General features: G+C 44.6%; 1 protein-coding gene and 1 pseudogene across 1 annotated transcript in view; both read left to right on the forward strand.

Moving 5' to 3' along the window:
- Positions 1 to 18,229, forward strand: part of PDSS2 (decaprenyl diphosphate synthase subunit 2) — a 284,108-nt gene that overhangs the window by 144,061 nt on the left and 121,818 nt on the right. The window lies entirely within an intron of this gene.
- Positions 14,951 to 15,297, forward strand: LOC142452788 (methionine-R-sulfoxide reductase B1 pseudogene; annotated as a pseudogene).

Here is an 18,229-nt window from a genome sequence, read left to right on the forward strand (position 1 = left end):
TTCCTGTCTCAACATTTCTCTGGCGTTTGAATGAAGGGAAAGGAACATGGATTCACAGTACAGACTGGTTCTACTAGAACTTCCAGGGTAGCATTGGGCAAATAACTTGACCTCTCTGAGCCTTAGTTACCACCATAAAAAATCTCATCACTTCCTCCTTTGTCGGGTTGTCAGATAAGAGTTTTTATAAATGTGCACTTGGTGCACTTTAATGGAGACCTTTCATCCACACATTCCTTTCCATTTCCTCAGATGATTTTTTTAGCCTGGGAGTCCACAGGCTATAAGGGAAATCTGTTGTCCTTGAACTTGGATAGAAAAAATAATTGCACATTTATTTTCAAAATAATTGGTTTCCTTTGTCATCTTATTTTATTTGATACTTTTAAAACATGATTCTGAGTAGGGGTTTTTGGCTTCCCGAGGGTGCCAAAGGAGTCCCCAGCACAACAAAGGTTAACACCCCCATGACTGCTACCATTGTAGATGCTACCACCATTACTGTATCTTCCAAAAACTAGCCTCAGTACTTACTAGCCGGGGGCACATTAGCTAATAGCTTGGAGCTTCCATGCCTCATTTACAAATAGGGTTAGTCATGAAGCGTGATGAAGATTAGAGGAGATGCTATGTATAAATCACAGGGCCTGGCTATGAAGTGTGCAATAATTAGCCTGCACACTGAGTACTTGGCCTGTGACTAGACCTCCAGATACTGGGGGGACAGTTTGGATTTCTCCTTGTGACTCTAAATACCTCGCTTGATTCCACGACCGTGTGAGCAGTCTAATCTGTGTCCTGACACCTCTCTTCACAGAAAAGGATCTTTACCCCTTTGATCTCACCTTGCCTTCATTCGCCAGCCTCTGACACACCTCATGGTCTCTCTCAATGACGCCTGCCAAGCTTTCCTTCTCGGTCTATCCCTGCCTCTTGTCTCCACATTGGAGAGACCATTTCCAAATGACATTTCCCTCCTGTAGGGTTTACCATGCCTCATTTAATATGTGGCCTTCACATTTCTCCTAGCCCTGACTGACTTTCTGAAGGAGAGGCACACTGGCCTCAGCTTCTCACGTAGCAAACTCAGAGAGCCCTGTCGGTACATCGGTCCTTTGTCACCATCCTCAATATTCGCAGGTGGCAATCTGCTGGCTGCCGTCCTCTTGCCTCCTGTCCCTCTGAAAGCCAGTGTGCATGCCAGCTCCAGTGCACCACGCACGCTTCACTCTCTCGTGTTCTCATGTAGCCCAGGATCATTTCCTGGTTGCCTCGCTGGGTTGCCGCTGGACTGCCGTTTCTCTCAGCCTGGTTGTGCCTGAAGCAGTTTTCATAGCTGATGACAAACCCTGCAAGGAAGGGGTTTGTGATGAACGTGGAAACAGCAATGCAAGCTTTGTAATCAGTCCTTTAATCCTCCACCTGCCGTGCCGTGGAGACATGCATACTGATCAGAGTGGAACCCTGAACGCGTGCTCGGTGGCAGCCCAGGGAGAAGGCACGTCCCGGGAGGGCGAGTGACAGGGGCTGCTCTCCAGAGGGGAGGGGGACAGGTAGTTTGGCAAACTCTGACACTGAAGCTGATGCATTTGTATAACCTTTTCACATAGAACTGTGTGACAGCCAGTGCAGGGGGTTTGGTTTTCTTCATTAAAAGCTTATTAAATGAAGAATAGGACAGTCGTTTTGCCTCGGTAGATGGGGGTCAGAGAGGCGGGTCTGATCGCCTCAGGATATTAATGTCCGCCTTCAGCCGGAGGAAATGAGCCGTCACTTGAGTTAGAGGAAGCTTTCTGTGCTCCTCACTAGGAATTCCCATATGTCCAGGGAGCTGCACCGTGAAAATGGCAGAGTGCAGGGATGGAGAGCAGAGGGCTCTCATTGGAATTCATGTCAGGGAGCACAGCTCAGTCTGCCCAGAGCAAGGCTGTTTAATGTTGATCAGCTGTCCATCTGATGAAGCGAATTGATGTGGGCATGCCCTCCAAGGGCTGCCCGACACAGACAGCCGCTGCACCCAGCTGTCTTGGCAGGCTTTTTTTCACCCCCGATAGTCGCCACAGTATTTTTTAACCCCTTTTGTCATACTAAAACTAAAAAAGTACTTCAAGGGACCTACATGGGGTACCCTGCTAGGCTCTGCTTCTCTGGCAAAAAGCAGCCCCGCTTAAACTGTCTGCAGAGACCAGTCTAATAGCTAGCTCCTCACCTGCTCCCTCCTCATAATAAGCATGTGGTTGACCTAAAAGACAATTATGTGTTGACAGTTATTAAACTACTCTGTTGAGGTCTTCAGAACACAGTAAGTCAGCAGACTTGGTTATGCTTGACTACAGTAGTTTGCAGAATTGTGTTACATTTGCTCATAAAGGAGAAATATTAAACAAATGTGTGTGGGGTTGACTACTTTCTGATTGTAATTTTGGTAACTCCTTGCTGAGTCCTAACACCCCTCTGCCCTCTCAAGTGTGACTGCCACCAGCTCACCTCTTTTTAAATTGGTTGGCATGTGGATGGGAAATTAATTACAGAACATAAGTGGCCTTTCCGTTTTGGAAATAGAATCATTTTTTGGCATAAAGCTATGATCATTTTCTGATTTATTTTAGTTACCTAACAGGCAATTTAAATTACAGTGCAGTATCGAATAAAGGAGACTCTTGGTTGTTTTAAAGAGCTTTACTGAAGTCCTCCGTATGAATTTTATCTGGTTTTTCTGCTCACTTCCAGGCCTCGTGCTTTTCTGGTATGGCAGGCTTCCAGCATAGGCCTCGTTTTCTGGGCCCTGCTTCTCAGCCTCTTTGCTGTATACTCCAACCTACCAGGTCAGGTGAGCACTTCAGGGCACGGGTTCTGACACCGCCAGTGACTGTTGTCCTTCCACTGCTTGCAGGTCTCATTACACACCTTGAGCCTTGGCTCTTTGGTTTTAATGATGGAGATTTTTGGTTTGTGGCCCTTTCTAAAAATTGGAATTCTCCTAGCCAAATGCAGGGATAGAATAAGATTAGTTTTCAATGCTGTGTGGCACACACAATATTTAATTTTCATTTTAACTTACGTTATCAGCATGAACAAATGGGAAATTATGTTTTGTCTAATTATAAGGAATGAAGCTCTGGGGATATTGGGTCAGGCCTTCTTATAAAAGAAGTTAATATTTAATTCATCAAATTATAGATTTTCAACATGAAAGTTGAAAATTTACCCAGTATGAGGCATAAATTTATACCACATATTTTGGTTCTTTTTTGTTATTGCTGCTGTTCGGTGCTGTTGGAAAAACTCTGACTCATGAGCTTATTGTTCACAATTTGTACTTCATATTTGGTAAACTGCTCATGTCTTTTTCCTATTTATTAATCGGATCTCTTGTCATTTTATTGTTGGGCTGTTTTAGAGTTCTGTATATTTTGGTAATTAGCCCTTTATCCAATATGTCATTGGTAAAAAAATTCCTGATGAAGTCTTTTGATGTGCATAAGTGATGTAATGTCAGCGTGTCCCAACCACCTATCGTGTCTTCTGCTGCGCGTGCCTCCTCATTGTACTGGTAGTCTGTGTGCGCTGCAATGGGACCCTTGCGTTTGTCCCAGCCTTTCCGTGGATGATCCTGAGAGCTTTGGGGTTTGCATCCGGGTCTTTAATCCATCTTGTGTGCCTGGGGAAGCATATGGGTCTAGTTTCATTCTTCTGCATATGGCAGCCCAGTTTGTTCTGCACCGTTTGTTGAAGAGGCTGTCTTTCTCCCATTGGATATTCCTAGGTCTTTTGTCAAAGATTAGTTGCCTGTAGGCTAGATTAGTTTATGTGCCTGTTGCTGGGGCTGCGTAGGAGGGGTGGGTTGGTTGGTTTGGTTTGGTGATTTTTCTTTTTTGCTTTCTTAGCTTTGTATTTTTCTAGATATTTTAGAAATTTGTTTGCTCGTATCTGCATCTTCCACTCCATTCTTTACCTTTAGGATGTTAATTTTATAGAGTTGTGAAAACAAAAAAGCAACAAGCAAAATAGCCAGTATGTCAGATGGCAGTAAGTGCTGTGGAGAAAGTAGGGGATAGGAAGCAAGGGTAGAGGATCCTGATGAGGGTGAGCTGGTTGCTACTCTGCATGGACGGTGAGAGGACTCACCAATGGGAGTGCATTTTTGCAGAGGCCTGAAGGAGGTTAGGTGAAGTGAAAATTCTTAATATGACTATTCTTTCTCTTTCTCTATAACTCCCACCAAATGATTGAGAACATGTTACAAGGGTGTAGGAGTGATCAGTTTTCCATTCCTTTGCCATCTCAGAAGCAGAAAGAGGGAGAATCCTGGGACCATCAGGAAAGAAGAGCCACGAGTGAAGTATGTGGTCTAACCCTGCCTTACATGGTGGAGCTCAAGTCTAGAGACACCAAAGGCTGCAGCCAGGAGATCATGGCACAGAGCAGTGGGGCTGAGCCACTGAAAACTGTAAGACGATAAGACAAAGTGTCAAACAAGCTTCCATAACTGAAAGGTTGAGGACCAGAGAGACATGTGGCTGCTGACTGAGAAGAGGCACTGCTGTGTACCAAAGACTGTATTCTTAATGTTTTCTAATTCTAACTTGTGGAACCAGTTAACTTCCCTTTAAAAAAAAATGTAATTGTGAGTGTTGTCTGTGAGTTCTGTGTGGCCACTGTAATGGGTTAAAAACCCAGCAGAGAAGTAGAGTAGGTAAAATGGAATGGAGAAGGAGAGGAGCCAGTCAGGGTGCGATGTAGCAACGATGAAACATACAACTTTCCTCTAGTTCCTAAGTGCTTCCCCCCGCCCCCCACTGTCACGATCCCACTTCTCCCTTGCAAGTCTGGCTAGACCAGAGGATGTACACTGGTACAGATAGGAACTGGAAACACAGGGAATCCAGGGCAGATGATCCCTTCAGGACCAGTGGTGTGAGTGGCGATACTGGAAGGGTAGAGGGAGGGTTGGTTGGAAAGGGGGAACCGATTACAAGGATCTACACGTGTCCTCCTCCCTGGGGGGTGGACAATAGAAAAGTGGGTGAAGGGAGACGTCGGACAGGGGAAGATATGACAAAATAATAATTTATAAATTATCAAAAGTTCATGAGGTAGGAGGAAGGGGAAAAAATGAGGAGCTGATGCCAGGGCCTTAAGTGGAGAGCAAATGTTTTGAGAATGATGAGGGCAATGGATGTACAAATGTGTTTTATACAATTGATGTATATATGGATTGTGGTAAGAGTTGTATGAGCCCCTAATAAAATGATTTTTTTTAAAAGTGAATGGTGAAACTTTGTAGATATATAAAGGAAGCGTGATCCAGGAAGAGGAACAAGGACAGAGTTCTGGAAATAAGAGTCTTACTTGTTTGAGTAGGGAATGCAGCCAGGTTAACTGAAGTTTGACTGATTGTGCTGGACTTGGTAGTCCATTGCAGGGACTGTTTTACCACTGGGTGAGATGGCGATTGTTTTGGAGCTGCTGGAGGCTTTAGGGCAAAGGCGTAATGGGCCTAAGCATTTGATCATCCTGCCTTCATGTTTCTGCAACCATGGTACAGTCACTTGAGTCCCACATCTTTTAAAAAAAGCAAAATCATTGCTTTGAATGAATTTCAGCTTACCAGTAATGCGAATAGGTTTTCCAAGGCTGGAAATCTTGACAAAAACAATAGACTCGTATTTCTACTAAGGAGCCGCTGGATGTTTTAAACTGCAGTCTTGCGGCTGGCAGTCCAAAGCTATTGACAGTGCCTCCCCTCCCCCCACCATCCCCCACACAGAGAACCAAGATCAGGGCCATAGAGTTAGCGCTGACGCATAACAGCCCTCTCAGAGCGAGTAGAACAGCACTGCCCCGTGGGTTTCCAAAGCAGAAAGCCTCCCCTTTTCCTGAGGAGCAGCTGGTAATAAGCAGCGTATAACCATAAGCACTGGCGTTATGGCTAGCAGTCTCGGCGCAGAAACCAGCACACCACCGGTGCTCCTGACAATGCCACCAAAGCTCCTTAAAGCAACTTTTATTTGCCATTCAAATTCAGTCACACATCAACTTTGTACTTCTATCAATTTCCTTTCTTCACTCCCTCTCCATCTCTGTTGTCACTTTAGAACCCACATTGTAATCACATCACAAAGGAACAACTCTGAGACAATTACAGAATGGCAAATAGTGGTATAAAACCAAAAATACATTTCTTATAAACTCTCTCAACAGACTAGGTCCCTTATAAGATCCTTAGCTCCTTGTCATGGAAAGTGGTTAAACAGAAGTTGGATGCCTTTCTTGTGTGGCTGTGGGTGCTAGATGGCCCCCTGGGCCCTATGCGGATTTGTGGGGTGGTCTGACAGCCTGCTCTTCTTGACTGTTGTCTCTCCCTTGTCCATGAACCCTGCTTTATACTGACATCTTCCATTTCTTTCCCCGGTTTTTGGTGTGTGTGTGGGGGGGGCATCTTCCTTTTCTTGAAATACCCACTTTATCTCAGTATTTTCATAAAATTCAGGAAAATAAAGCTCAAACCCCAGCCAAACCTCTTGGCATAAGTCACTTAGGACTCATGACAACCTAAGTTGTCACTGAACAGAACTGAGCTCTATGAATTCTCTATGGCTGTAATCTTTATGAAAGCATGTGGCCAGACCATTCTTCCATGACCATTGAGTTTGAGCCAGCAACCCTGTGATTGGGAGCTAAGTCCAACCATTTGTGTCACGCACGGGCCATTCATAATGCCCAGCAGCTCCTTAGTAGCTCCACGTTATGATTCAGAAAACCTGAAATTCTTGCAGATCAGTGTTCAAGGGCCTCTTCCATCCGTGGCGCTACACTGATCTGGGTTCTTCTTTGTAGAAGAACCTCTGGCTGTCCCACACACATCCTTTACTGGGGCCATCCATTGATTCTAGTGCATAATGAACACGGATGCTGTAGGATAAAACGGTGCTTTCAGAAGCAGATTGGCCTTTCATGGGAGTAGGTTCAACTAGCGAGCCTTTGTGGCTGAGCCCTTAGCTGGTGACGCCGCGCAGGGCCTCCTGCTCATCTCCATACCCATCTCCTAATCTGTACTCTGCAATTCTAAGCAGTTTACAAATTAAATTATATACATTGCTATTGAAATGTTCATAATGTCTACATCTAGCCTTTGCTGCTTTCCTACATACCCTTTTCCCTTGCTGCTTCATCGTTGTTGGTTTTTTTTGGTAATTTTCCCCCGCAGAATTCAACTCACATTCCTCATCCATTTAACAAATATTTGCATGATTTGCTAAATGCTAGGAATTGATCCAGCTAAAATACAGCCCAAGGTAAAAAAGAAAAAAATCTTAGCCCTCGTGGAGTTTACAACCAAAAATATCATATGCAAGGGCTAGTCCCAAGTCAGTCCCAAGTCAGAAGATACAGAGCTCTGCCACTTGTCTCTTGGTTTTATCATATTGTGGCGGCTTGCTTGTTGCTGTGATGTGGAAGGCTATGGCATCACTTATTTATTAGTGGGAGATACTTCTTTATTCATTGGAACTATTTCTTTAGCTCCCAGTGGGAAAGGAAGAAATAGGAACAAGAACCAAGGACACTAAAGGAAGACATTCAAGCAGCACTGAAAGCCCAAGCCAAAAACACATCTCTAGAAATTGATGGAAGACCAGTGGAAATATTTCGCCAAGCTAATGAAGCATTCACTTGTCTATGCCAAGAAACTTGGAAGACAGCTACCTGGCCAACCAACTGGAAGAGATCCATATTTGTGCCCAATCCAAAGAAATGGAAATTATTGAAAGTATCATTAATATCACAAGCAAGTAAAATTTTGCTGAAGATAATATTAAAATGTTTGTAATAGTACATCAGCAGAGGGCTTCCAGAAATTCAAGTTGGATTCAGAAGAGTATCTGGAACAAGGGATGTCATAGCTGATGTCAAATGGATGTTGGCTGAAAGCAGAGAATACCAGAAAGATGTTTACTTGTGTTTTATTGACTCCAAAAAGGCAGTAGACTGTTGTGTTAGTCCAGGTTGACTAGAGAAACAAATTCATAGACACCCATATGTGTGTAAGAGTTTTATATCATAGTACTGTATATGCTCATGTATACGCCAAGTTTTTCAGCACATTTTAAATACAGTTTTTGTGGTAAAATTAGGTGCTTTGGCTGATATTCAGGTCAGCTTATACTCAAGGAGATATGGTAATTGTATATTAAGAAAACATCCTGGCCCAGGCCAGAGCCAGTCCATAAGCCCAATATTAGCCCATATGTTACATACCAGTCTATAAATCCCTCTTCAGACTCATTGCAGTGATGCCGAATGCAGGAAGATAACAGGCACGTGGGTAGAAAGTCTTGTGGATCCAGTGGCAGTGGAAGCATCTCATCTCAGCACTGGCGTGGGTTTCCATGTGGCTCCTCCAGCTCCAGGGCTCTGACTCCATCAGCATAGCTCCATGTAGCTTGTCAACAGGAATGCCTCAAAGGGAGAATTGTGTCTCAACAGCAGGAAAAGGAAGGCAGAGAGACTGATTCTGGCCTCGGTGAGTTATTTATCTCCGTTGCGCCTCCAAATGAGACCTGATTGGCAGGCTAGACTCCACCCCTTCGCTCAAGTTGACAGGAGATAATGTAATTGCCACAACTGTGTAGACCATAACAAACTATGGATAACACACTATGTGAAGAATGGGCATTCCAGATCACCTTGCAATGCCCATACAGAACCTCTTACACATGGGCCAAGAGCCAGTAGTTTGAACAGAACAATGGAATACTGTGTGGTTTAAAATAAGGAAAGGTGTGCCTCAGGATTGTATGCTTTCCCCATACTTATTCAGTGTGTATAATGAGCAAATAATCAGAAAAACTAGACTATAAGAAAGAAGAATGGAGCATCGGGATTGGAGGAGGACTCATTAACACCATGTGACACAACCTTGTATGCTGGAAAGAGAGGAGGACATGAGCACTTGCTAATCAAGGACTGCACCCGTCAGCATGGATTGCAACGCAGCGTAAAGAAAACAAAATTCTCACCACTGAGGTTGAAATGGTCAAGGATTTTCTTTTACTTGAATCCACGATCAATGATAATCAAAGCTGACAACTCAACTCAGTGTCTTAGAGTCGTTTCCAAACATAGTGACTCAATGGGACAGAGTAGAATTGCCCCCGTAGGTTTCCAAGGCTGTAAATCTTTCTTTTGCTCTTGGAAGCAGCAGTCAGAAATCAAACCACAGATTGCATTGGGCAAATCCACTGCATAAGACCTCTTTAAAATGCTAAAGAACAAGGGTGTCATTCTGAGGAATAAAGTGTGCCTGACCCAAACCATGGTATTTTCAATTGCCTCATATGCATGTGAAAATTGGATATTGACTAAGGAAACCCTAAGAAGTATTGTGGCATAGTTGATTATGCTTTGAGCTGCTAACCACAAGGTCAACAGTTCAAAACCATCGGTTACTTTTTGGGAGAAAAATGAAGTTGTCTTCTCATGTCAAGATTCGAATTTGGGGAGCCCAAAGGAGCAGTTCTGCTCAGTCCTAAAGTGCTGCTGTGCACTGGACTCAACTTGATTTGGAATAGGGGCAGCAGGGAGAGAAGAATGGATGCATTTGAATCACAGTGTTGGCAAAGAATACTCAAAGTACCACAGACTACCAGAAGAATAAACAAATCTGTCTTGGAAGAAGTACAACCAGAATACTCCTTCGAAGCAAATTTGGTGACGCTTCATCTCACGTCCTCTGGACATGTTAACAGGAGACACCAGTCCCTGGGAAAGGACATCACACTTTGTGGAGTGTCAGTGAAAAAGAGGAAGACTCTCGGCATGTTGGCTTGACATGGTGGCTGCACAAGTGGACTCCAACATAGCAATTATTGTGAAGATGGCAAGGACCACCAGTGTTTCGTTCTGTTGTACATAGAATCCCTGTGAGTTGGAACCAACGTGACAGCACCTACCAACATAACTCATTTTACTCGCTACCATCGAGTCAACTTCAATTCATAGTGACACTGTAGGCTAGGGTAGAACTGCCCCTGTGGGTTTCGGAGACGAACTGCTTACGGGATTAGAAAGCCCTTTCCCTCGGAGATGGCAGGTGGTTTTGAACTACTGACCCTGTGGATCACATAACTACTCCCTCACCAGAGCTCCTACTTAAGCATAGAGTAGTTAACAGCGTCAAGTAGTTAATAAGTGTCAGAATCACCTCGATGGCAGTGAGAGCCATAATCTGCTGCCTCGGTGGATTGTGTGTTGGGCCGCTAAACTCAAAGTCAGTAACTGGAAACCATCAGCCGCTCTATAGGAGAAAGATGAGGCTTTCTGTTTCCATGAAGATTTACAACCTTGGAAACCTGCAGGAGCATTAGTTTCTACTCTGTCCTGTCATGTCTTTGTAAGTCGAGAGCAACTGGATTTTAGTGAATTTTAGCCATAATCATGATTGTTGGCATTTTCATCTGTAAACACTTTAACTACTTTAAAATAGAGTATGTGAAGTATTTACAGGTGAAATGATGTAACATCCTACCCTTACTTTGAGATAATCTGGAGAAGATGAAGTAGGTAGGTGAAGCAAATTTAGCCCTGGGTTAACAATTGTTGAAAGGTGGAAAATGAATTTGTTCTGTAAAATTTCACACAAAATATATTACAAAATGTAATTGGTTATAAAATGAGAGTTTGGGAGAGATGGGGGTCAGGATTTCATATGGCTCTAAAGCCATGCTGGACTCTGCAAAGGAGGTAGCGTGCAGAGAAAGAACAGAGGTCAAAAGATAGGGCGCCCTAAGGAAGCAGGGTAACAGAAGAGACAAAGGAGTTAGGTTGTGAAAAAGTCAAAGAAAATGACATCTAAGCAAGGTAGATGATTCTGTGAGTTTACAGTTTCTAATGATATGAAAAGAGAACCTTAGCTCTATTGCTATTCAAATCTTTAGAAAATACATTTGGAAAACACAAAGTTCCCTGTATTATTCTTAAACACAACATGCAGTTGTCTGTGAGGAAAAAAAAACCAAAAACAGACATTTGTGTGAGAAGTGGTCATAATTAGGGGTGATCTTCGTAGTTACAGATTGAGCAGCCAATAGATGCCTTACTGCGTTTTAGAACTAATAATGCACGTATGTGGGATGACTACAGAATCTGGTTTCCGTGGTTTGCAATTTATGTTATAAAATTAATACATATATTTTCTCGGTTTTAAATGTTTGTCCTCTGAATGTTCTTTAGAATAAAGCTTTTTTTCCTGAAAAATTTTTTGAAGCTAGGTAATGACTCCACAGGGGTTCTCTGTTGATGATCATTCCACTTTCATGTATGTTTGAAAATTACCAGAATAAAAGTTTATGTGCTTGTGTGTGTTGTTGTTTTTTAATGTAGCTTTTATAACTGTTAAAAATGAGATGGGATGAACATCTTTTACTTCTAAGGAGAAGATACATGTATTTGTTATATTATTCTCTGTACCATTTTGGTTTGTTTTGTTATTTAACCCTCTCCCAAAAAGGGAGAGGATGGGAAAGAAAGCTAAAGGAAAAATAGAACAAGATAAGGCTCCACAGTCGTCTGAATTTTTTGGACCCTCCCTGTGTGGTGGCACATAATTGCCCGTCAACTTTAATGCCAACGTTGATGTAAAACATTTTAGCAACTGAGAGATTTCAAGTTAATATAAAGAATAACTTCTAATAATTAAAATCACTCATCAGCAGTCCTGCCTCCTGGAAGGACTAGCTGGTAGCTAATTGACCTCAGGGATCACTTCCGACTCAAATCCTATAAACCTAATTTTTCTTTCCAGTCTGTATGATTCCTTCCCTTTTGAAGCCAACAGTGATATACCCTCCCATAGTTATGTGTGTGTGTGTGTGTGTGTTTAAAGTAGGTCCAAATGAAGAGTTGCTCATTTAACAAATATTTATAAGCAACATAAGGCATATAATTCACAGTGGAATGAGGACGTCTTAAAGCAATAATGGCTAACGAAAAAATTACAGACCATGTGGTAATGAGAGGTGGGTGAAATGCTTTCAAGCACAGAAGAAAAGGTTAGCTCTGGGGACGAGGACAACGGCGTCACAGAAGAGGTGTCAGACCAATTCTTTAAAAATTCTGTAAATGGTGTACCGGGAGGGTGGAGGGAAAGTGGGTTAGAAAGGGGAACAAATTACAAGGATCTACATATAACCTCCTCCCTGGGGGATGAACAACAAAAAAGTGGGTGAAGACAGATGTCGGACAGTGTAAGATATGACAAAATAATAATAATTTATAAATTATCAAGGGTTCATGAGGGAGGGGGGAAGGGAGGAAAGGGGAAAAATGAGCTGATACCAAGGACTCAAGTAGAAAGCAAATATTTTGAGAATGATGAGGGCAACAAATGTACAAATGTGCTTGACACACAATGGATGTATGGATTGTGATAAGAGTTGTAGGAGCCTCTAATAAAATGATTTTTTTAAATTCTGTGAGATATGATAGCATGGGGGAAACAGGGCATTAACCCACCCATGTGGAAAGTATTGGTTATGTCTCCACAGAATTGGGAGTGTGCATACAGACCCCACATGGGACACCAAACCATGAGGGCAATGTAACTACGGGGGGTGGAGGGGAAGGCATGAAAAGATTGGACTACAGGGCCGGCCCCAACCAGAGGCAAACTGACGCCCTCCCTAGAAATATGTGTGACAGAGAACAACACTAAACCTACAGTTTGAGGAAAGGGGCCAACGTGTCATGCCAACACAGAAGTAAACCACAAAGTAAAAAAGAAAAAGGGACAGCAGTCTCGACCCCATGTTGACACACCAAGTCTGGAGGACAGTGTCCCTGCACGGAAGCACACAGAAGACTGTAGGGCCGACAAAAGCCCATGACATGGCCCCTTACTGGGGCATACTGCACCAGAGGACAATACTGGGGACACGCGGCAGGGAGTGAGTGTGGTTTGAACACCCTCCTCCCCCCAAGAAGGGAGCATAACAGATCAGCAACTGGAACGAAGCCAAGCCACAAAACCCCTAAAGAACCTCCAAAATAGACTTCAGGCTAGGAGGGGAAGCTCCCAAAATTCTCCCAGGACCAAGGGGGAGGTAGTCATGAAGGTCAGCGGACAAAACTGGAATTCTCTCTCTCTCTCTCTTCCTTTTCTTTTTTCAATCTTTTGTTGTCTTATTGTTTGGTCTATGTCATCGTTGGTTGGTCTACTTATATAAGACAGACATGGGAAGCAAGCTCAAGGAGAAAGCAACAGAACCAACGATCCCTGAGGGTCTTTTGGGAAGGTGGCTGGGGAAGGGTGCAGTGAGTAAACAACTCCATAGACAGGAACAACTACGGAATTAACATCAACAATAAGGAGGAGGTAGAGATCCTGAGGATGTTGGAGCAACAACAATCTACTTGAGAGGAAGAACTAAGAAGAGGAAGTAGGGGGGATGTGATGGTGGGGCAGGAGGAAGGCAAAATGAAACAGAGGAAGGATCTAGGAAGCAAAGCCCTGGATAGAGGTGTGTACATATGTAAATACATAAAACCATAAAAATAGAGGTATTGGCCTATGTACATATATTTATATAGCTATACACTGAGAGGACGGACTTTAGGCCTCTGCTTTGGGCCTCCCTCAGTAAAAGAACACTTTGTTCTAACAAACCCATTTTGTGATGCTCACCCTCTCAGTACAATTGCAGAAGACAAATGGGTGCATAAGCAAATGTGAAGAAAGCTGATGGTGCCCGGCTATTAAAAGATATAGTGTCTGGGGTCTTAAGAAGACTTGAAATTGTACAAGCGGCCATCCTGCAGAGAAGCAACAAGCCCACATGGAAGAACCACACCCACTGGTGTTATCATGAGGTGTCATCAGGACCAGGTAACAGGTATCAGAAGACCCATAACGAACAAACAAATAAAAACATTGTTGAGAACGAGGGGAGTCAGAGCAGAGACCCAAAGCCCATCTGTAGACAATGGAACATCCCTTCATAGAGGGATCACAGGGATGGAATGAGTCAACCACGGTGCAATAAAGGACCAATGGAACACACAATATTTTCCTGGTTCCTTGAGGCTTCCTCACCCCCCACTATCATGACCCCAGTGCTGCCTCTCACTCTGGACGAGACTGGAGCATCTACACAGGTATAGATAAGCGATGAAAGCTGACACTACACAAATCCAGGAGCAGGAATTGGAATAGCGATACTGGAAGTGTAGGGGGAAGGAGGGTAGAGGAAAGGGGAACTGATCGCAATGGTCAGCACATAACCAAACACACACCTCTAGGGGGAATAACAACAGAAACCATGGGGAAATGGAGATGATAATAATTTATCATCTATCGTGGGGTCCTGGGGATGGGGGATTGGATGGAAGAGGAGCTGATACCAAGGGCGCAATAGACAGTAAATGTCTAGAATGATGGCAACATATTTACAAATATGCCTGATACGATTGATGTATGGATAAGAGTTTTAAGAGCCACCCATAAAATGATCTTTTAATTTTAAAAATTTTCTTTAAACAAAAAATATATTGATAACTTGACCTCTAACAGCAAAAGTATATGGTACATCTGTACAACAGATCTCTGTAGAGAGATTAAATGGGAGGTTTCTGTGTCAAGACTGTGGAACTGTCCCCAAGACAAGAGCTAACGTTGGGTGAGAAAACCAAAGTCCAGAAATACGAGGTCAAGTCAAACTTACAGAAACCTTTATTACACAAAAGTACCAAAATGAAAAACTGACTTTTCTTCTCTCTAGGTCTAGACCAAGGGTCCTCACACTACGGCCTGTGGGCCACATGCGGTCTGCTGAGGACATTTATCCGGGTGTTTGTACCCGTTTTGTTTTTTTACTTCAAAATAAGATCTGTGCAGTGGGGTCGGTGCACTCGGAGCTGTCGGAGTGTGAGAGTGGGACGGGAACCTGGTAGCACTATGTCTTTCTGCAGCTTCTCCAGGGGCGAGGTTTTCCAGAATCACTTTGAACCCGCTCTCTACGTGTGTGCCAAGTGCGTCTACGAGCTGCTCTCCAGCTGCTCCAAGTACAGCGCTCGTCGCCGTGGCCAGCCTTCATGGAGACCGGCCACGATGACAGCGTGGCCAAGCGGCCTGAGTGCAATCAGCCCGATGCCTTTAAGGTGTCCTGCGGTAAATGCGGCCACGGGCTTGGCCACGAGTTCCTCAGTGATGGCCCCAAGCGGGGGCAGTCCAGCGTCTGAATATTCAGCAGCTCCCTGAAGTTCATCCCTAAAGGCAACACATCTGCCTCCCAGGGGAAGTAAGCAGGCAGCCCAACCCCAAGCAACCACAGGCATTGGTCACCCCCCTTTAGAACTACAACCTACTGACCTTCAGGCAGGGAGGGCTGGATGGGGGGGGGGGGTGTTTCCTAAAGACCCTACCCTCTGTGCCAGGATGGGGCCTAGGGCTGGTTCATCTTGGCCACCGAGGCTCGAGGATGGGATTCTGGTCTGAGGGTGTCTGTGTCTTGAAAGACATAACACCCTTGGCTTCTCTCCTCAGCCTGGCGGCCCCCCCTCCCTGCCTATCAGGTCTCACCCCTATGAACCCCAATTCCCAAAGGGGCTCCAGCCCTCACCAGGGCCCATGCTGACCCGCTAAGTTGTGTAAGCAGATGCAACCACTACAAGGCCATGTCCCAGTCAGCGGCTCCAGCCCGGTCACTGCATGAATTGCTCTGGTCAAATCCTTCCAGACTCACCAGGGCAGTGATGGTCTGTGACCTGCTGGGACATGCAGGCCCATGACACAACCCATGGGTTCCAGGTCTCCATCTGTGTGGAAAAGCAGCTACTGATCCATGGTCTTCCTACCAGTCCCCGGTGGGGCCTGCGAATTCTTGTCCCAGTCTGTACCTGTCAAGCCTGCCCCAGGAGAGTCCGTCCAGAGTTCCTGGTGGCAGCCTCACCCTCTACAACTTTCTGAACTGATCGCTGGAAACTAATAAAGCAAGGAGACCCAGCAGGCAGCCGTGTCCATGACTGGGTCTGTCTTCACCCTTAAAAAAATGTACAGTGTGCATAGGAATTTGTTCATAGTTTTTTTTAACTATAATCCAATTGCGCCTCCTCACGCACACTCCCTCAATACAATAGCACCTAGCTCAGCTAAACAATCATTCCATGATACCCACCTTCCCGACATGTTCGCTGAAGACAAACGTGTACATAAGCAAATGTGAAGAAAGCTGATGGTGCTCAGCTATCAAAAAGATACAGAGTCTGGGGTCTTAAAGGCTTGAAGGAAAACAAGCGGCCATCCAGCTTGGAAGCAACAAAGACCACAGAGAAGAAGCACACAGCCTAAGTGAATACAAGGTGTTGAAGGGACCAGGTAGCAGACACCAAAGAACAAAAACCATCATTGTGTGATCACCTTCCCCACATAAACGCTGAAGATGAATGTGTGCATAAGTAAATGTGGTGAAGAAGGCTGATGGTGCCTGGCTATTGAGAGATATAGTGTCTGGGGTCTTAAAGGCTTGAAAGTAAACAAGTGACCATCTAGCCCAGAAGCAACAAAGCCCACATGGAAGCAGCACACCAGCCTGTTTGATCATGAGGGGCCAAGGGGACCAGGTTTCAAGCAACAAAGGGGGGTGGGGGGAGAATCATATCATCGTGAATGAGGGGAGTGCATGATGGGGACCCAATGCCCATCTGTAGACAACTGGACATCCCTTGCAGAGGGGTAGTGGGGAGGAGATGAGTCACTCAGGGTTCAGTGTAGCAACAATGAAACTGAAAACCTTCCTCTACTTCTTAAACACTTCCTCCCCCGGACCCCCACAATTTCATGATCCCAATTCTACCTTCCAAACCTGGTTAGACCAGAGGATGCACAGTGGTACAGTTGGAATCTGGAAACACAGGGAATCTAGGACAGATGAATCCCTCAGGACCAACGGTGACAGTGGTGACATCGGGAGGGAAGGGGATATAGAAAGGGGGAACCGATCTTGGGGATCTACATATAACCTCCTCTCTGGGGGATGGACAACAGGACAGTGGGTGAAGGGAGATGCCGGGCAGTGTAAGTTAAGATAAAATAATAATTTATAAATTATTAAGGGTTCATGAGGGAGGGGGGAGCAGGAAGGGAGGGAGAGGGAAATAAGGAAAATGAGCTGATTCCAGGAACCCAAGTGGAGAGCGAATTTTGAGAAGGATGAGGGAAACGAATGTATAAGGGTGCTTTACTCAATTGATGTATGTATGGATTGTGATAAGAGTTGTATAAGCCCCAATAAAATGATTTATAAAAATTAAAAATACTATAGTCCAGCCCCCCAATGATCTGAGGGACAGTGAACTGACCCCCTGTTTAAAAGTTTGTGGGCCCCTGCATTAGAGTGCCTTCCAAAACTATACTGTAATTAAAACTGGCTTCTGAGGGGATCTACGAGGCCATTACCATTCAAGTCAGAGAAGTCAGCTCAGAAGGTAATGGTGACTTTGGGGGATTCCAAAGAGGTAATAGTGATACATTTCTTGAGCAAGACTGGGCAGTGCTTTGTTCTGATTTCCATAGGCTTGCTATGAGTTAGAACTGACTCAACAGTACCTTACAACAGCAGCGTATTGCCATTCCAAGTATAATCAAAGGTTTATTAGTAGTGAGAGGAAGGAAAGAATGAATAGATAGCTATCAATAAGAAAATGAACAGATCAAAGCAAAGTATCTGGAACCATGGAGGGTGACCAGCCACTGGCCAGCTTCTCTGGGGGGACCACTGTGGCTTGTGAGGTAAAGAAATAGAGGTGTTCTAGAGAAACACAGTATCAAGATCCACCTACAGGTTCTAACCTGCTCCGTGGCGAGCCCTTGTGGCAGGTATATCATCTCCGGCAAAGTTGCTAAGGGGTGGAGTCTAGTCTGTCAATCAGGTCATAGCCAGTGAGGCCTCTAGATGGGCATGGCCTTCTGAGGATTCTGGGAACTCCTATCCTCTGGGAGGCAGGAAGCACACACTCTGCATCATTTCTCCTGACTAGCTGATGGGGCCAGAACCCTGGAGCTGGAGGAGCCACGTGGAGACCCACGCCAGTGCTGAGATGCTTCCACTGCCACTGGATCCACAAGACTTCTCACCCCCTGGCCTGTGATCTTCCTGCATTCGGCATCATTGCATTTGTTGTGTGAGTCTAAAGAGGACTTTGTAGATAGGTATCGGACATGTAGGCTAATACCAGA

This window comes from Tenrec ecaudatus, chromosome 7, assembly GCF_050624435.1.
Source record: "Tenrec ecaudatus isolate mTenEca1 chromosome 7, mTenEca1.hap1, whole genome shotgun sequence".
In the NCBI taxonomy this organism is placed as follows: domain Eukaryota; kingdom Metazoa; phylum Chordata; class Mammalia; order Afrosoricida; family Tenrecidae; genus Tenrec; species Tenrec ecaudatus.